At 43.3% G+C, this 21,030-nt stretch overlaps 1 long non-coding RNA gene across 2 annotated transcripts in view; it reads right to left on the bottom strand.

Annotated features, from left to right (window-relative positions):
- Positions 1-183: 183 nt before the first annotated feature.
- The window catches only part of LOC309661057, a 33,204-nt gene continuing 12,357 nt past the window's right edge, over positions 184-21,030 (bottom strand). For both annotated transcript variants that reach the window (XR_014263835.1, XR_014263836.1), the window contains exon 3: positions 184-10,771. This is a non-coding gene — a long non-coding RNA (uncharacterized lncRNA). The remainder of the gene's footprint in view (positions 10,772-21,030) is intronic.

Below are 21,030 nucleotides of genomic sequence, written 5' to 3'. Positions count from 1 at the left end.
TCTCATTGCGGTGGCTTTTCTTGTTGCGGAGCACGGGCTCTAGGTGCTTCAGTAGTTGTGGTGTGCGGGCTCTAGTAGTTGTTGCTCACAGGCTCTAGAGCACAGACTCAGTAGTTGTGGCACATGGGCTTAGTTGCTCCACGGCATGTGGAATCCTCCTGGACCAGGGATCAAACCTGTCCCCTGCATTGGCAGGCAGATTCTTAACCACTGCACCACCAGGGAAGCCCCAGAGAGTCCATTCTTCTAATAGAAACTTAATTTTGTTCAGATACCTACTCACTCCTGTTCAACACAACCTGGGATAAGCAAACCTCACCCCCACTCTAGGGAAGGTCTAGTGAACTAAGTGTTATCCCACATCTCTGCTCAGAATTTGGTTTAGGAGGGCCTCTATGACCTAAATTGGGCCACTGGGATATGAGAAGCAGTTCCAGGAGCTTCTGGGTAAGTTATTAGTCATTTTCTCGGGGAGTTTCTGAAAGCTACCCTCTCTCACCTTCCCTGACTGTTGCTGACAAGATGCAAGGCCTGGCACTGCTGTACTCATCTAGCTATCAGCTTGAAGATGAAGCAGACACAGAGGAAGACAAAGCCAGTTAAGTCACAGGCCTATGAAATCACAGCCATTGGATTTGGATCATCCCAAAGTGGGTTCTACCTCTGGCCTTCCAGTGAAGGGAGCCAATCAACTTCCCTGTTATTGAGGGAAGATAAAATTGGGTTTTCTATGACTTGCAGTTAAAAGCATTTTTGTTGTTGTTGTTTTTTAATTGTAAATGTTTTTTTAACCTTTTTTTTGAAATTAATTTTTATTGGAGTATAGTTGCTTTACAATGTTGTGTTAGTTTCTATTGTACAGCAAAGTGAATCAGCTATACATATACATATATCCCCTTTTTTGGGGATTTCCTTCCATTTAGGTCACCACAAAGCATGGAGTAGAGTTCTCTGAGCTATACAGTAGGTTCTCATTAGTTATCTATTTTATACATAGTATCAATAGTGTACATATGTCAATTCCAATCTCCCACTTCATCCCACCCACCACTTTCCCCACTTGGTATCCATACGTTTGTTCTCTACATCTGTGTCTCTATTTCTGCCCTGCAAACCGGTTCATCTGTACCATTTTTCAGATTCCACATATCTGCGTTAATATACGATATTTTTCTCTTTCTGACTTACTTCACGCTATATGACAGTCTCTAGTCCATTCATTTGTCTCTACAAATGACCCAATTTCATTCCTTTTTATGGCTGAGTAATATTCCATTGTATATATGTACTACATCTTCTTTATCCATTCCTCTGTTGATGGACATTTAGGTTGCTTCCATGTCCTATTGTAAATAGTGCTGGAATGAACATTGGGGTGCATGTGTCTTTTTGAATTATGGTTTTCTCTGCTTATATGCCCAGTAGAGGGATTCCTGGGTCATATGGTAGTTCTATTTTTAGTTTTTTAAGGAACCTCCATACTGTTCTCCATAGTGGCTGTGTCAGTTTACATTCCCACCAAAAGTGCAAGAGGGTTCTCTTTTCTCCACACCCTCTCCAGTATTTATTGTTTGTAGATTTTCTGATGGCCATTCTTACCGGTGTGAGGTGATACCTCATTGTAGTTTTTTTTTTTTTTTTTAAACTTAGTTCATTTTTAGGCTTTTAATTTTTTTTTTAATTAATTAATTAATTTATATTTATTTTTGGCTGCGTTGGGTCTTCGTTTCTGTGCGAGGGCTTTCTCCAGTTGTGGCGAGCAGGGGCCACTCTTCATCGCGGTGCGCGGGCCTCTCACCGTCGCGGCCTCTCCCGTTGCGGAGCACAGGCTCCAGACGCGCAGGCTCAGTAGTTGTGGCTCATGGGCTTAGTCGCTCCGTGGCATGTGGGATCTTCCCAGACCAGGGCTCGAACCCGTGTCCCCTGCATTGGCAGGCAGATTCTCAACCACTGCGCCACCAGGGAAGCCCCTCATTGTAGTTTTGACTTGCATTTCTCTAATAATTAGTGATGTTGAGCATCTTTTCATGTGCTTGTAGGCCATCTGTATGTCTTCTTTGGAGAAATGTCTATTTAGGTCTTCTGCCCATTTGGGGTTGTTTGTTTTTGTGATATTGAGCTGCATGAGCTGTTTGTATATCTTGGAGATTAATCCTTTGTCAGTTGTTGCATTTGCAAATAGTTTCTCCCATTCCGAGGGTTGTCTTTTCATCTAGTTTATGGTTTCCTTTGCTGTGCAAAAAGCATTTTAAAGTAATACGGCCACATGGTGGAAATAAACCCTCAGCTGGAGGAGAATACTTGGCTCTATTCCCAGCCTTGCCACCAATTTGCTGTGTGACCATAAGCAAGTCACTTCACCTCTCTGAAACTCAACTTCCTCATCTGAAAAGGTGAGGCTTTTGGACTAGATCAGTGGTCCTCAACCATGGATAGCTCTGCTCCCATGAGATATTTGGGGAAATGTGGGGCATTTTTCATTATCACAATAAATGTGGAGACACTGCTGACATTGATCGGGCAGGGGACAGGGATGCCAAATATCTACAATGCTTGGGATGATCCAAAACAATGAAAATTTGTCTCACCCAAAATGCCTCTTGAGATACTGTGCTAGATATTCCTCTTATCTCTTACTTCTCTTCTGACTCTGGGTCATTTATTCCTTTCTCTTGATTTCTGCTTTCCTATTCTTTGCCATCTGCTGGTCTTCCTTTGACTTCCTAGACAGAGACTTTATATCCGTGTTTCTCAGTTTTGGTCCCAAGGACAACATGCATCAGAATCACCTTGGGGAACTGCTAAAAATTCAGTTTCATGGGCCCAACCTATGCCCTACTGAATCAGCATCAAGATCCCCAGGTGACTCATATGCAGTCTACAACTTGCTTTACATGTTTCTCCATGTCACCAGGCCACAAAATGCCAACAATATAGAAGTTTTCTTAAAAAACTTATAAATATTTAAAGTCACTTATAAGGTTTAAAAAAATAAGGTTATCACCCATCTTGGTATTTGAGTTCTTTGCATAAGTTATTTCACTAACCCTCACAGAAACCTAGTAAAAGAAGTCTCCTATTCCCATTTTACAGGTTAAGGAAAGGGCTTCCTTATCATTACAGGTTAGCAAATGCAAGGGCTAGGACTTGAGCCCAGATATGCTTGACCCCAAAGCTTGAACTCGCTCCATTATGCTATATAGTCTCATGGTGTTCTCTGTCTTTGTGATACTGGCTACCAAATAGACACACCAGAAAAACGCCTGGCTGCTACTTGCAACCATGCTCTGTTCACACCAGTGATGTACATCTACAATTCGTGTGACAGATGTGTGATCTGATTTATTGTTAACAAAGAAAGATCCAGGTCATAAAATAGTAAATGTATATAGTATGATCCAATTTGTTAGCTATATTCCAAATGTTAACAGTAGGAGGCATTGCAGAATATATTTTTAAAATGTAATTATATTACACAGTGTGGCATAGTTGGCTGGCTAACCCTTCCTTAGCTCAGAGTTATTACTTAGATACAGCTGCCCAATGAAGGATTACATATCCCAGCCTCCTTTGCATCCAGATCAGGACATATGGCTAATTCTCACCAATGGGATGTGAACAGAAGTGCTGTGTTACTTCTGGGTTGGGTTTTAAGTAATGGGCTGTGCCTTGTTTCTGCTCCCCTCTGCCATCTGTTAGCCAGGTGCAGAGGACTCCAAGGAAACTGGGGCTATTTGACCCACAACTTGGAAGGTGCCCAGATCCCTGAATGACCGTGTGTAGGAACAGTCACTGGCTGGGCAAGAACATCTACTGTTACATGAGCAAGAAACAAGCTTCTGTTGTGCTGTCTTGTGGAAATGTGGGGTTTGTTATGGCACCCTACCTAATATAAGTAATTGTGCTACCCTATCTAATACAAGTTATACAGACTGATCAATAATTATAATCTTTATTTTCTTCTTTTTATAAATGTGTGATTTAAAAAAATAACAGTAACATTTACGGGCTTCAATGCTCTAGCTATAACAATGAGAATCCTCACTGGTTTTTAACTCTCAAAACTCACATCATCTAAAATATATTGGAGAGATCCATAGAAGAAGGAGTAAAAAGCCTGCAGGATGACTAGCTGCCTCTTTCCATTTACATAGAATCAGACCATATATAGAAAGTCATTTAAACATCCTTGAGTTATTACTACACCAAAGGGACAAAGAGGTGTCAGAGATTCTGAATCAACTACCCAAAATTTGTTTTTCGTTGCACTGAGTGGCACTTTATACACAATAAGTATGTATAAACATGGGACAACAGTTTGCAAAGTGCTCTTAAGTCATAAAGAAGAATGGATAAAAGATTTGCCTATCCTTTATCATTATACCTTGTATAAATAAAGGAAGCTGAGTTTAATACCTAATTGACTGCAAAGAATCACAGGCTTTTGAAAAGTTGGGCAGTGCCTTGGATTTAATTTCCAGTCAGTTATGCTGCAGCCTCTTATCCAACAACTCATATGAATTGCAGTAACATAATCCAAAGGCAATTACAAACAAAGCTGATTTAACCATGAGGTTTGATAAGAACCATGAAGAGTACACATTGGAAGCATTTTAATAGGTTTAAGATTTCATGAAACATTACAAAGAAGATGAAGGAAAGGTTTGGAATTGCTTGAGGTAACAGAAGACATCAAACTAGTTTAACTGTTTAGAATGAGAATTAACGCACGAAATGAAAATTTTGTGAGAGGGTTTAGCTCTAAATATAAGAGAACATTTATTTTCATGGACAGTATCAAGGTAAAATGGCAATGACATTTGGTTTCTCATAGTTCCGTGATTACTGTGTTCTCTCCCTTAGTATCTGGACAGGGATGGAAACAGACCTTTGTTGACAGAGACTTGATTTTAAATGGATCCTTCACACTGCCTGCCTATGTCTACATGAAACCAGAATATCTAGATAAGAAGTATAAAGCTTTAAAAATGCCAAATGATGCCAAGGTTTCTGATGTTTCCAAAGATCCAAGCGTTTGTACAGATGTTTCCAAATACGTAGATGCTAATGTTGACAGTTTAGTTGACAAAATTCAGATAAGTGCTGGGACTTTTTATTTTTAGCACAGCTATTTTTAGCACAAGCTTCTATCAATGTTTAGTAATGGATGATAGGGTAACTGCTTCAAATTCTTGACCCCAGGAAAAGCCCAGGTATTCAGGGAGGCATTTGGAAACGTGCCCATCCCTCCAGGCTTCTTTGGGTACCACTACCCCTGTCACTTGGAACCTAATAAGTCCTCTAAACATTCCTGAGTATTCCAGAGAGGTGAAAGCATGTCAAAGCTGTGGGGAACCTGACAAAATGACCTGATGGGCAGCCAAGTGCTGGACATGCAGTAGACGCTCAATAAGTCCATGAGAGAATGTGGCACTCAGAAGAGAAGGTTCACAGCCTCCTTTTACCACATCTGCCCACTGACGGCATCTGAAGCCACATCTTAATATAGGGGAATTTCCTATGCGCCCGTCTAAAGCCAATTCTTCCACTTTGCACTAGAGCCCATTCACTCTTGCCTACTCAAGATTCTTAACCTACTCTCATCAGGCTTTTTGTTCTGCCCACTCCATCAAATCTGCTGTCATCTGGCGAGGCTGCAGAATCCATAGGAACCCATCAGCTCTCTGTCCTCATCTTAACTTGACCTCTTTGTAGCCTTTGACCCACTGGATCACTCCTTCTTCCTTGAGCCTTTCTCTTCACTTGGATTCCAGGACTTCAGACCCTCTAGTTTTCTCCCTACCTTGATGCTGGCTCTTCTCACTCTCCTTTGCTGTTTTTTCCCCTTTCTCCAATCTTTTAAAGGTGGGTTATCGTCAGAGTTTGGTCATTGACCCTTTCGTCTTTTCTAGGCAAATGCGTTTTCTTGGCGATTTTACTTAATCTTGTAGTTTTAAAATTATACCTATGACTCCTGAAGTTACATCTTCACCCTAGCCCTGTCTCCCAAACTCCGGATGTTCACCTTTCTAACTGCCCTCTCCATATCTCCACTTGGATGTCTGACTGCCTCCTCAAACTTAGCACTTTCCAAACTCCACGCCTGATCTTCTATCTCAATGAAAGGCAACTCCGTTCTTCTAGGTGCTCAGGTCAAATGCCACGGAATAAATCCTTGACTCTTATTCCTCTCACACCCCACAACCAATTCACACCCTTGGGAAATTCTGCTGGTGTTACCTTCACAACAGGTCCAGAATCTGCCCACGTTGGGCCACCTTCACTACTTCCACATAATCGGAGTCACTATACTCTCACTGTAGAGGCCCCTTAACAGACTTCCTGTTTCTACCCTTGACCGTGATAGTCTATTCAACACGGCAGCCAGTGATTCTTACAACATGGAAGCCACCACGTTGCTCCCCTGCTCAGAAGCCTGCAGGAGCCCCTCACTCCATGCAGAGGAAGAGGCCCTATAAGGCTCCACGTGATCTGCCCCCCACCTCTCTTCTGTCACCTCCTCCTGCTCTCCCCCCTCGCGCCTTTGTCCCCACCAACGCTGCCCCTTGCCAGCCTCCCAGGCTCCAGCACACTCCCGCTCTGAGCCTTTCTCCCGTTATCTGCTTGTCTGCTCTCTCACCCCCTTCAAGTCTTTGCTCAACTGTCACTTTCTCACTGGCGCCTCTTCTGATTACCCTTCTTAAAATTCCAACCTGAGCCCCCAAATTCCTGAAAATCCTTCCGCTGCCCTGCCTTGTCTTTTTCCATAGCACGCTCATTATCTTCTAAAGTACTGTACAGTTATTTCTCTTTCAGCTCTATTATTTATTGCCTGTCTCCTCTCCCTGCCACTAGGATGTGAGCTCCCATTCAGGCCAGGATTTGGTCTGTTTTGCTCACTGATGTACCCCGAGTGCCGAGAACAGAGCCTGGCACATGGTGGGCACTCACTAAGGATTTGTTAAGTGAATTGAATCGATTGAGTGGAAGAACCATCATCACAGGCCCAAGCACTTTCTCTCATTTAATCCTCAAAATAGCCACAGGACATAAATGTATGTATTTCCCCCATTTTTCAGATAAGAAGTCTGAGGCACAGAAAATTTCTATCATTTGCCCAAGATCGCATGATTGGAGGGTGGCAGAGCCAAGGTTCAAGCCCAGTCTGCACGTTCGACTTCCCCACTATCCTTATCCATTCCTGGAGTATCAATTGGTGCAGCTCTTCTGGAGGGTAATTCTGCCTATGGATAAACAGCTTTACAAGTGTTCATACCCTTTATTTTATAAAACTAATCACAGAGATGCACAAAGGCCTATCAACACCATGGTTTGTAATGGCAAAGAAGCAAACAAAAAACCAGGAAAGAACCCAAGTGATGCACAGCAGGGAACTGATTTTTTAAGAAATCATGGCACATTCACACAACGGAAAACTACGTAGTCAGCACTAATGATGGTACAGAAGAATGAATAATGAAACGGAAAAACCTTCCCAGCATATGTTAAATATAAACAACAAAGACGACAAAGCAGGATACAAAATTGTATACACATCATCATTCCCCAATTTTGAAAAATTACATTATTTATGCACACACACAGAAAAATGAAGGAATATACCAAAATGTTAATAATAGTTCTTCCTAATGGTCTGATTATGGGTGATTTTTATTTTCTCTGTAAATTTCTGTGTATCTTTTTATAATAAGAAAACATTATTTTTAAAAGGAATCTCTGCCTCAACATTAAAATATGCCTTTCTATTTATATGCTACATTAATAAATGTTATGAAGAAAATTCAGCATACCTGAATAGGTGAAATGAAATACTAGATCCCTGTGAAATACCCAAGGGTTCTAAGAAGCTAGATTGTTACAACTGTATTTCATATAGCCAAGACTAAAATAGTTTCATTGTACTGCAATATTCTTATCTACGTAAACTGTACTCAAACATTTCATTTAAGCCCACTAGATTTTCAAAGTTTTAATAAGGTTTAGTTTTTCTTTTCCTTTCTTTTGGAGATACCCCTCAAATAGGCGTTATATTCTTTTTCTCTTTGGAATACTAGGATCTCTTAATTGGAGAGAAGTATCTCATTCCACAGCACAAAAGTACCTCAAGTTGTTTCAAGAAATTGCAAACAGAACATTTAGACTGTGTCATCACATTAAGAAATCGCTGTATTAAGGCACATTCCTAAGCAATTACTTACATATAACTTTTCTCTTTTAACTCCATTCCTGGAGAATAATCTTTAAAGCCCATCTTGGAAAATGTCACTTGTGGGTTTTTTGTTTTTTTATTTTTTCTGATCACAAACCATTTTAAAAGCTTTCAGAAACCGATATAGTGTGAAGGATACTGTGGGGTTTCTTAACGTCGAAAATGAGGACAATGCCCGAATGATTAGTTAACTTACTAAACAGAGAAGGGAAAGGACACATTTAGGTTTGCCTGCTGAACAACTGGAAAGATTCAAAAAGGTTAATGTTCCTACATTAATGGTCATGCAATTGGAAGTGACTTTTAAAACAGATAATTCCTGAAGCCCAGATAGAATCTTAACATTCTTGTGGGTTTAAAGATAAAATGTTTCAAAGGATTGGGATGAATTTCTTAAAAGAGAGGCTGCGAAGAGAGTGGAGGGGCTGACAGGAGGGGCCACACTGGAGAAGGACACACAGAGGCACACACACACGTGTACGAATGCACACACCCAACTGTGCACACGGGCCCCCAGCAAACTGGCCTCACTTCTGAGACCTGAATATGAGCCAAACGCCTGCTCGAAAGAGTGTGTTCAGCACATGTCAACGTAGCCCAAGAGAAGGGGACAGCTACTGAAGAGAGAACAGATGCGCCATCAACCTTGAAACGGAAGACAGGGGCTTCGGCCTGAATGCCACGGCTGGAATAGAGGCTATAAATGAATGGAGAGGTGACTGCCAGCATATCACACGGCTATAAACAGGGATAAGAGAAGAAAACTAATTCGCTTGGGAGAACCTAGTGGTCCAGTGGTTTTCAGCGAACGCCTGGCCAAGGCTGGAGCTTAATGTCCGCCCACCTCCCGCAGCTCTGTTTTCACTCACACGCCCTCATCACAGTCTTACCTTCTCGGGTGCCGTCAGGGCCACTGCCCTTCTCACTTCAGGCCCCCTTCTGACCCTCCAGCAGCGGTGGAAACGCCTTCCTAGGAGACCCCTCTCCCCGGGGAGGAGTAGGGAGCACCGGGCCAGGCCAGCAGGCTTCCTAATCCCGCAAGGGTAGGAAAGGCCCACATGCGTCCTCTCGGAACAACCCACGCTGTCGGGCACACAGCCTGCCCACCAGGTACTACCACACCTGTTCTTACTCTCGAGGAAACGAGGCCTATCCTAGCTCACTCAGCTGACAAGCAGCAGCGTCAGGACTTAAAATGAGTTCTGGGGCTTCCCTGGTGGCGCAGTGGTTGAGAATCCGCCTGCCAATGCAGGGAAGACGGGTTCGAGCCCTGGTCCGGGAAGATCCCACATGCCGCGGAGCAACTAAGCCCATGCGCCACAACTACTGAGCCTGCGCTCTAGAGCCCGCGAGCCAAACTACTGAGGCCTGTGAGCCACAACTACTGGGGTCCGTGTGCCTAGAGCCCGTGCTCCACAACAGGAGAAGCCACCCCAATGAGAAGCCCACGCACCCCAACAAAGAGTAGCCCCCGCTCGCTGCAACTAGAGAAAGCCCGCACGCAGCAACGGAGACCCAACACAGCCAAAATTAAATAAATAAATAAATAAATTTATTTTAAAAAAAAAGTTTTGCTTTCCTCTAAAACTCAGGTGCTTTTAATCACCCCATGATGCCACATCAGAGTTCTAGTCCTAATGGTAAATCCTTCACAAATGGTGGCAAGAATTTCTGACAGAAGCTGGTTTTAGAAATTCTCGTTGTGTTTTTTTCTTTCCCCCCTTCTGTCCATTCATCCTCTCCCTCCTTCTAGTCTTCTCTCTCCCTTTATCTTTTCTTTTTTCTAATCTGAAGGGGCAGCTTTAGCCCACACCTCTTAATATCCAGCCTTCCATCTCTGATATGGACAACTGAAGTTTTCTGCATCGTATGTAAGGTATGGCCTCAGAGCCCGTCCCCTCCCCGTACACCCTCTATCAGCCTGGCCGGCCAACCCCATGTTTGTAGAAGTTCTGTGCCAGGCCCACATTTCTGTGCACCTATTACATGCTTTCAGAGTATCCGGAATACTGTGCCTCTCAGGAAGCAAGGCGCATCACCCAGGCTGCCTGCACTATTCCTGCTGTGCCCTTTCTGGATCTTTCTTGCTTGCAACGGGCTAAAATCCCAGGCTTCTCATTTTTCTTACCCCTGTTGAGAAAGAAAAAGAGAAAGAATGTTCAGATGGGTGGCTGCAGGACATGGACCCTTCCATGCAGGACTCCCCCAGAAAGCAATTGAAAATTGAACACATGCTTTAATTTTTTTGCATTTCAAGCCTTGTGCTTTCCAACAGAAGAAAATGTTCTCCATGGAAACAACTATTGGGATAAAATATGGGAGTGAAGGTCATAACAAGCTTGTGGTGAAGAAACGTGAATAGCAGAAAGAACGACCTGGTTCACACCTGGGGCCCAGGCTCTTCAGATGGGCGGGGAGCGGGGTGTGGGGCCGGGCGGGGCAGGGAGGCCCAGAGGGGGCGGGCCGGGCCCAGGTGTGGGCCTGCCTCTGTTCTCTGGATGCTTATGTGAGGTTGCCTTTGGCTCCAAAATCTTCTGGAACCTAAGAAGAAACATAAAATAAATGGGCTGACCCATAAATGGGCTGACCCAGGAAAGGCTGAGCCTTTCCTGGGGGCTGAGTCTTTCCTGGAGGCTGAGTTTCAGGAAAGCCCACCCAGCTGTCCTTACCAATGGTGCCTGGAGCTCTGTTTATAAATAAATTAAGAAAATAGGACTAATGGATCAGAAGGGTGTAGTGTAAAGCCGTAATATCTGTGTACACATGTGTGAGTGTGAAGCCTACTATTTCAGATATGTTCAAGTGTGTTTGGATCAGGGACCTCAGACGTGGCTCATGCATTGCCTCCTCCGGGAAGCCTTCCCTGACTGCCTCCAGCACAGTCTCCAGGGTGGATTAGGCCTTCCTCCCCTGTACGCAGCAACCACTCAGCATACCCAGCAGCGCCTTTACCTGGTGTACTTCTCCAGCTGTAAACTTCCTGAGGACCAGCGCCGGTTTGGGTTTTTGTTCTTTTGTCTTCACGGTACAACACCTAGTCCAGGACCTGGCACACACTAGGCCTTCAAGACCTGTGTGCTTGGAAGCGAGGCATCTTTAGACTTTAGGTAGCTGGATGCAGGGTAATTAGTGGTTTATATTCAATTGCTCTGGAGCCAGACTTCTTGGAACAAATAATGCTCTTAGCCTGTAGGAACTGTGGACTCTTAGACCTTAATTGCCTCATCTTTAACATGGGGGCATGATTGGCACCTGCTTCTTTGGACTATTGAGTGTTGAATGAGGTAATTATTTCAAGAGCTTAGCCCAGAGTCTGCCGTTTAGCTTAGTAGGCAGTCCATAAATAACAGCTAATCTTCCTGTATTGTTAGGTAGAGGGAAATTTTCAGAACAAGAACCAATGAACTCTAGTTCTGTCCCTACTTTGCCTCTAACCAGGTTTTAGAGACCGCCTCAACCTAAATCCTGTTTCTCTCTGTGTGGCGTGTGAACAGGTCCAGCTTTCCTGGAAATGACATTCTAGTCACTTATCAGCAATCTGAGCTCTGTGACCAAGGCTCGTGACTGCTCACTGCTCAGGGAGCAAGTCAGTTTAACTTTGGCATTTCCAAGGAAGCTGATGATATCAGCCTAATTCTGTCCACTTAAGGACAGTGGACATTATCCCACTTCTGTGCACTGAAGGACTTCTTGCTGGGTGCTGGGTTATAGGATGAACATCAGACAGATGGAGTGTTGTTTGCTTCCTTGGTGCTTCCAAATCTCTAAATACGTCACAGATTGGGAATTTCTCAAAATTAACATCCTCCATTACTCACCCCTACCCCCTGCTAAGCCCTTTAATTATTACCTCACCAGCTCACATAACAATTTTATGCGATGGGCAGGCTAGCCTCCCTTTCGTGGATGAGAAATCAAAGACCCAGAGAAGTTCAGGGAATTCTCAAGGTCACCTTGAGAACAGTAGTGGGGGGGAGGGGCACTGTAGAACTCAAGACTCTGGACAAAGAAACCAATGTCTTATTTTATAACATGTTTTGGCAATGTTAGCAATATTCCCTTCCTTAAAACCTTTCAGTACTATAGCAGAGACTGCTATATCCATTCTCCCCTGCTTCCTTAGTAATAACGCAGCCAATTTTTAACCAGGCACATGGGCAACAGGAGAAAGACTCTATTCCCCAGCTTCCCTCGCAGATAGATGTGGCTACATGACTAAGTTCTGGCAATGAGAGTAAGTGGAAATGATGTGTATCCCAAAAGGAAGAAAACATATCCTCCCTCGTCCTTTCTGCTGACTGCCATGTAGATATGATAGCTGGCACTCAAGCAGCCATTTTGAACCATGAGGTAGGGGGTAAACTCTGTCCTGAGGATGGCAGATGAAAGATTGAAGGTGCAAGTCCCTGATACCATGGACAGGCATCCTAGCCTGTGAGGGATTATGCAAACCTTAGTTCATGTGGGGAAGTGATATATTTCTGCCTTGTTTAATAGATTGTTATTTGGGGTTTCTGCTGTCACTTGCACCTGAACCTAACCTAAACAAAACAAGTGGTTTCTACTGCACTAAGAAAAATATCTTAGATACTCAGTGAGGGCTGCCATGCCCTGCATGACCCAGCCCTGGCTTACTTTTTCAGTTTCGTCTTGCATCCCTCTCTCATCCCTACATTTTAACCCCACTCTCCTTTTTTCTCACATGCTGTTTCTTCTGTGTGGAATGCTATTCACCTGGATAACTCCTGCTCATCATTGGGGTCTCAGTCTATGTGCCCCATATTCAGAGAGGCGTTCTTTGACCAAGCTTCTTTTATGCTTTTCCTTTCCCATTGTTCTTTTCCTTTCTGGCACCTAGCTTTCCAATGTGGAAATATATATTTTATTGCATGGTTAATTGTTTAATGTCTGTCTTGACTACTAGATATTAGCTCTAAGGACTAAGGGACCCAACGCTGTATACCCTGGCTGTACACAATGCCCACCTGTGGCAGATCGTAGTTTCCAACGATGCTGGTAACAATATTTCCCATCCCACATACGCTTCTGCAGTGTGATTTTCCACTCTCCCATCAAGGAGTAGAAACTATTTCTCCCCTCCTTCAATCTGGGTAGGCCCTGTGACAGCTTTCACTCATAGGCTATGGCAGAAGTGACACTGTACCTGTTCTAGGTGTGGCCTTAACTGGGCTGGCAGCTTCCACCTTTGGAAGCCAGTTGCCATGTAAGAAGTGCAAGGACCCTGAAACCACCATGCTGTGCGAAGCTCACGCCAAGTGGAGAAGGCCTGGAGGGTGAAATACCACGTGAGGGGAGAGGGAAAGTCCATTAGGCACCTGCTGTGCGAGGGAGCCGCCCTGGTCGTCCAGCCCAGATGAGCCTTTGGATAACTCTAGCCTCAGCCACGACCTGATGGCAACCACGTGAGACCCAAAGCAAGGACCCCTGAGCTGAGCCCAGCCAAAGGACAAATTTATAAGAAGTAATAATAAATAGTTGTGTAAAGCCATTTTGTTTCGGGATGGTTTGTTAAGCAGTGATAGATAATGTGAACCCGGGCACAGAGTAGGCAACTGGTAAATATTTGTCAAATGAATGATGGATAGATTTGTTCTTTTCATTCTTTGATTGCTGGAAGCTAAAGGTCCACAGTAATGCTGAGACAGACCTAGAACCGGTGTGTCTTCTAGGGTGGAGCTCTGGCTCTGGGCCACACCCTTCCTGGAGGCCTGTGATTTGATCCCTGCGAGACTAATGCAAGAAGATGATTTCTCCGCAGGAGCGGGTCCAAGAGTTGAGGACACACATGGGAGAAAACACTGGGGGTGTCAGCTGGTTGTCACCGGCCTCCTTGCCTCCTGCGGCACATGCCATCTTTAAACCGCCCTAAACACACCTAAAATATCTGAACAAGGAGTGAGGTGGGTGGGAAGTGAGGAAGTTCCTGAGATGCCAAAAGGTGGTGGTGAGACTCAGCGTGAATGATGGCCACGGCTGTCTCTGGGCAGTGGGGTTATAGGCTGTTTCAGATACTTCTTCCTTTTGCTCATCTGCATTTCCTAAATACCCTTCAAAACATGTCTTACTGTTTTACTAAAAATAAGAAATATATTTGTATTTAAAGACTTCATTTGTGCTTTGAACTTTGCAGAAGGTGAAAACAACCAAACCAAATTGAGATAAGACAAAACAGCCAAACAAAACTCAGGCTCCAAAACTTCATTCTCAGCAGCCAATTTTCTTTTTTAGTCTTAAAGGCCATTATTTCAGGAAATAAAGAAATAAACATATCCCAACATGGCTTATAAAGGACAAACAAGAGTGAGCGTCAGAGCGGGGTGCAAAGGGGGAGGCGGCAGTCTGGAAACCAGGTACAGAGCATGCCCCCGTCTTTATTCTGCCGTGGAATATTCGGTTTGCTCAGCTTGGGCCATCAGTGCCTCATCTAGCATCACCCTGGAGTCATCAAGCTCCCTGATTTATAATTATCCAGCTTTAAGTTGCTCTTTGGAAACGATTTTCATCATGATGCTCCCTGGTGTGATTAATTATACCTTATTAAGAGACGAACATATATTCTCTAGAAATGTAACCTTTTCTAATCTGGGGGGAGTAATTTTCAGCCAGCTCAGGAACCACGTGAACACTGAATCACCAACGGAGGATCACTGCTCCTGAAGTGGGCAGCTAAACCTGATGAGCAAGAAAACCCAAAAGCAACAACAACAAAACACTTGAAAAATTAGCTTGGGATGGGAATAACTGTCTTTTCAATAGGATCTCCCAGGATTCTCCTAAGGGCAAGTTCACGACTGTTTGATCTCATTTTATTCAATAGACATTTATTGACTCTTGCTTGTATGCCTGGAGCTATTTGGGCGACTGGCTCCCCGTAACACGTGGCATTCATTTATTCATTCATTCACTCATTCTGTAAGAAGTTAGTCAGCACCTATTCTGTGTCAAGCATTGCTCTACGTCTAGATTCTTGTGTTACATCAATGAACAAAACAGACATAAATCCCTGCCTTGGTGAGCTTACATTCCAGTGGGAGGGGAGAATAACTACAAACCTTACACATAAGCAAATGAAATAGTACATTAGAAGGTGGCAAGTACTGTGGAAGATAAGGAAATAGTAACCGGATAAGGGGTATCAGGAGGACCTGGTGTGTGTGTGTGTGTGTGTGTGCACGAGAGTTTATAGTTTTGCAGTTATTAAATAGGGTGGTGTAGTGGGTTGAATAATGTCTGAAAGAAATGTCTGAATCCTAACCCCTGGAACCTGTGAAAGTGAGCAACCATATCTGGGAAAAGGGTCTTTGCAGATGTAATTCAACTAAGGGTCTTGCATTAGAGTTCTCTAGAGAAACAGAACCAACAGGATAGAAATAGAAATAGAAATAGATATAGGTATATAGATGGAGATGGAGATAGGAGTTGTAGATAAGAAGAGATTTATTATAGGAATTAGCTTACACAGTTATGGAGGCCAAGAAGTTCCATGATCAGCTGTCTGCAAGCTGGGGAGCTAGGAGAGCCAATGGTATAATTCAGTCTGAGTCTGAAGGCCTGAGAATCAAGGGGCTGATGTTGTAAGACCGATCTGAGTCTGAAAGCCCAAGAACCAGGAGCGCTAATGTCCGAGGGCAGGAGATGATGGATGTCTTAGCTCAAGGAGAGAGAAAGCAAATTTGCCCTTCCTCCACCTTTTTGTTCTCTTTGGGTTCTTGACAGCTTGGTGGGTGATGCACGCTCCTGTGGGGGAGGGTCATCTGCTTTACTCACTCTACTGATTCAAATGCTAATCTCGTCCAAAAAAGAGGTGTTGCTGGATTTGAATCCGGACATTCTGGCTCTGAGGTTAAGGCTATAAAGTCCTACATTCTCATCAGTGGTTGACAGAGATTCCTCAACAAACCTGAAAGCTCCTATTTGCAAAGAATTACAGAGTGTCACAGTTGGTGCATATATACATACACACATGGCATAGAGCTGCCAAAGGTGAAACAGTTTTCAGTTTTGAATTTTAGTGCATTTGCATGTGTGTGTGTTTTAACTTCTCTAACCCTGAGCAGATCTGTTGCCATATGGAGCAGATTGTTTCCAAGATGGTTATGACAGTATCTCCCATCTGGCAAGCCCTTTGCCTCTCCTCCAAGGAAAAGAATATGAAAAGAATATATATATATAAAATACATATATATACATATGTATGTATAACTGAATCACTTTGCTGTACATCAGAAACTAACACAACACTGTAAATCAACTATACTTCATTAAAAAAAAAATAAAAGAGGGACCATCACTAAAAATTATACAGACATCAAAAGAATCATAAGGAAATGTTATAAAAAATCTTATGTCCATAAATTCAAAATCTTCGATGAAAGGGACAAATTCCTTGAAAGATACAAACGACCGAATTTAAGAAGAAGTATAGAACTGGAATAGCTCTATATCTATTAAATGATTTGAATTCGTAATTAAAAACCTTTCTACAAATTAAAAAAAAGAGATAGAGTCTATTTCCCTTCCCTTGGATCTGGGCTGCCCTTTGTGACTTGCTCCAGCTAATTAGAAAATGGTGGAAATGACATTCTGGAACTTCCAAGGCATGCCTTGAGTTGCTTTTAGCTTCTGCTTTCACCTAGGAAAAGCAGTCACCATGGAGAGAACTCGAGGCTATTCTGCTAAAGAGAGAGGACGCCTGGAGAGAGAGGCCCTGGAGGACCAGACAGAATGAATCCAGAGAGGCCACAGGGAGAAGCACAGAGCATCCCAGACAGACGGGTGAAGCCATCTCGGATCTTCCAGCCCAGCTGACCTGTCAGCTGAATGCAGCTGGTGGAGTGAAGGAGCCAATGCCACATGAAGTAGAGTCTTCACACAGAGCCCTGCCCAAATTCCTTACCCACAGAAACATGAACAATCATAAATGGTTGTTGTTTTAAACCATTACGTTTTGGGTGGTTTGTTATACAGCAACACATAACTGATAAACTCTATCCGAATCCCCTCTTTCTATTCCTGAGGAATGGAAGAAGTCAAGATTGAGACTTTTACTTTGACTCACAAATCTGCGAAAGACCTGGAAGGCCTGGGCTGACCTGCTCTGTCTCCACTTATCTTCATGTACCCAATAAAGGAGATCTAACTTCGTTAAAAGCTACTGCTCTGACACCAAAATATTATCAGTGGATTTCTCTGGATAATGTGGTTATAGGTAATTGCCTGCATTTTTCAATTTTTCTAGAATTAGCAAAAATTGCTTCAATAATGAGGACAGACATGCCATAGCTCTCTTCTATAATTATGGCAGCCGCTCCCAATCCTTTTCTTCCTTCCTGTAGGGCCTTAAAGAGACAGGTACTCACTTTCCTAGTCTCCCTTGCAGCTTGAGGTGACCAGGCAACCAAGTATTATCCAATAAGATACAAAGGCAAGACTGCTGAAGGGCTTTTGAGCAAGAGTTTTCCTTTCTGGAAAAATAGAAAAGAAAAAAAGAGCTACACAGGAGAACTTTCTCTTGCTCTCTTCCCTCTGCTTCCTGGCTTCGGATGTGGTTACTTAAGATTGGGATGTTTGGAGCTCCTGTACCCATCTTGTAACCATGAGGCAATAAGTCTATAGATTAAAAAAGGTCTGCTTAAGAAAAAAAAAAAAAAAAAAAGAACAGAAGGATGGAAATCACCTGGCTTCTCCATATCTTGATATCACCAATAGTTGCTAAACAACCCTGAGATTTTCTACCTGTTCACTCCTTGTTAACTGACAAATGTATTGATACTTATGGCTTAAACCACTGTAAGATTTTTTTTAGTACTTGCAGCTGAAAGCATTCCTAGCTGATACAATAATCGTGTGGGTATTTAACATTCCATTACCAGTTCTAATTTTTTTCCATGTAGCTAAAACCAATTTCTCACACTTGTAAATTAATCCTTTTCCTCTGATTTTGTCTCAGCGGAGACAAGGACTTGCTGGTAATCCATCTTTGCATTGTTAAACCTGTTAGATATGTAATGGCTCTTGTCAAGGGTTAAACTTTAGTTACAATCCAGTTTATGGGACCTATTTGTCTATCTTCAGCTGTGGTGGTGATAATGTCACTACTATGCAAAACTCCTGGTGGTTTTGGTAGAAGTGGTTAGGTGGCATGTGTCCTGCTGCCTTTCATCTTGGCTTCACCAAGCAGGATGGCATCATGCCCTCACTGGCCACTACATCCCCATACAAGTAGGCACACTCAGGAAGGCACGCAGAAGGTCTGCACAATTCTCCAGAAGCAAAGGTAAGGGAAAACTCAGGTTAATCTCAGCCACAATGGCCTAAACCATTTAGAAAACCTAAAATAGTTTTCTATTTTAACTTTAAGTTATGGCAATTTGAAATGTATACAAAAATAGAAAAGTATTACACACCCTCACGTACCTAGCATTCAGCTTCAACAATTATTAATTCATGACCTTTCTTTTTTATACTATACACCACCCCACTTAACTATTTCCCATATTCTTCTTTTTTTTTAATTAAAATTTTGGCCATGCCTCGAGGCTTATGGGATCTTAGTTCCCCGACCAGGGACTGAACCGGGGCTCCTGGCAGTGAGCGCCGAGTCCTAACCGCTGGACCGCCAGGGAATTCCCTTCCCGTATTCTTTTGAAGCAAATCCCACACATATCATTTCATCTATATACATGTCAGTACGCATCTCTAAAAGCTAATGAGTCTTTTAAAAATATAACCACAATATCATTAGTACACTTAAAGATAGTTCCTTAATACCATCAAATAGTCTGTCAGTGTTCAAATTTCCACCGATTATCTTTTTAAGATTGATTATATTCTATATCATGGTTTTTAGCTGACACAGAAGTAGCACATACTCGTTGAAGAACTTCGGGAAAGCATGAAAAAGCACATAGAAAACAATTTAGACTCACAATCCCAGAGCTAATGCCAGTCTCTATGGTGCCGTGTATGATTAGAAAAAGATGGCCCTTCCCAGCAGGGCCAGCCTTGTGCCAGGGTGTCAGCCACTGCTGTTCTCCCAAGTAGATGCTATTGCACGGTGCACAAACTGGCCATTGTGTGTTCGTGGCCCTGAGTATTTCATCGATGTCTACATTTTGGAGTATAGCCTTCCAGATTTTCAATGGATATATACCTAATTTTTGCATAATTGTTTTCATACTGTACATTCTGTTTTGTAAGCAGCTTTTTTCACTTAATAGAAGACCACAAACATTTTCTCATGTCATTAAATTTGCTTCCAAAGCATGACGTTCTGTGGCTGCGTAGGGGTACACTGTGCGGCTGTACCATGATTGGTTTAAGCAGCGGCCAGTTGTTTAGACCTATTGCCTTTGCAGTGCAGTGCCTGCCTTTGGTAGATAAACACAGGCAAGAACATTATGTCCTTCTCAGGAGGCACATTAAAACACACAGGGGAGTCTCTGCACACACACTGAATGATCATGACGTTTTAAATTGGTTCCACCCATTGGTTTGGGAAGAAAGCAAAGGTATGGTTCCATTTAGTTCAACTCATGCCTGTGGGGAAGGGAGCATTGTCCCTTGATGTGTTTAGATTCCTAGCAATTCCACAGTAAACAAGAAGCTTCGGTAAAGAGCAGTGAGGCAAGAAAATAGAACACGTCTATCAGAACAGTTACTCCCAAAGTTACGCAACCAGGAGATTTGGGGTTTGGGCAACTAAGCTCAGCCAATGTGTGAGGCTGACAGAAGGCAGTGGGCTCAGGGGTTCTCATGGACCAGTATTGTGGGTGTTAGGGCATGAACACAGCCACCCCTGGATGCAAACCACCAACTGACTGTAAGAAACACCACAAACTCGGGAGCTGGCCCATGGATTCTTGGGAAATTGCCAGCGCTTGAGCATTAAGATAAACATTAAGGTTAATTGCAAAGCATCCATTTGCCCAAACCCCCAGCCCACAGTCAGGCCAAGCCTGAGCCACAGTATTTTTATGCCAGCTCTTATCTTCTTTACTAACTCCACTAAATGAAAGGCCTCAGTTTAATGAAGTCATTGGGACAGGGTGAGGTCAGAGGGTAGATGTAAACCAGGAATTCCTAACCCCAGAGGCCACTCCCATGGGTCACAGAATTTGGTAAGTGCCTTGAAATCCCTCAGAGGGGAAGGCCACTTAAATGCAAATGATCAGAATTATGTTGGGCAGCCTAAAGAAGGATTAAGAGGAAAAGTCCTCCAATATTACATCAATTCGTAAATCAAAGTTCAGAAATTGATAAGGAACCCAGGGCGTCTCTGGAGGACACTTCTCCGGATAGGAGGAGGTACAGAGTGCCAGGCCCGACTCAAAGGCGACTTGCACACTAAACACGATCTGGTAGGTGATCAGGAGTCCAGACGCATAATGAGCCATCTCTCATCACTTCCAAGGAGCTGCGTTTTCACCCAGAATTTCACTCACCTCTCGCATCAGAAACGCGATTGGATGATGTATTAGTTTCCCAGGGCTGCTGTAACAAAATACCATAAGCTGGGTGACTTAAAACAACAGAAGTGTATTCTCTCACAGTTCTGGAGGTTAGTAGTTTGAAATCCAGGTGTTGGCAGGGCCATGTTCCCTCCAAGCCCCTACAGGAGGACACTTCCTTGCCTCTTCCAGTTTTAGTGGCTTCTTCCGGCTGTTCCTTGGGTTGTGGCTGTGTAATTCTAATGCCTGCCTCATCTTCAAGTGGCTGACTTTCCTCTATGTGTGGGCCTCTATCTCCATTTCCCTCCTCTTATAGGACACCATCATATT

The sequence above is a fragment of the Balaenoptera physalus genome (assembly GCF_965194825.1).
Source record: "Balaenoptera physalus genome assembly, chromosome: 5".
NCBI lineage: Eukaryota > Metazoa > Chordata > Mammalia > Artiodactyla > Balaenopteridae > Balaenoptera > Balaenoptera physalus.
The sequence above is the reverse complement of the archived record's forward strand: the minus strand, read 5'-3'. Positions and strand labels throughout refer to the sequence as shown.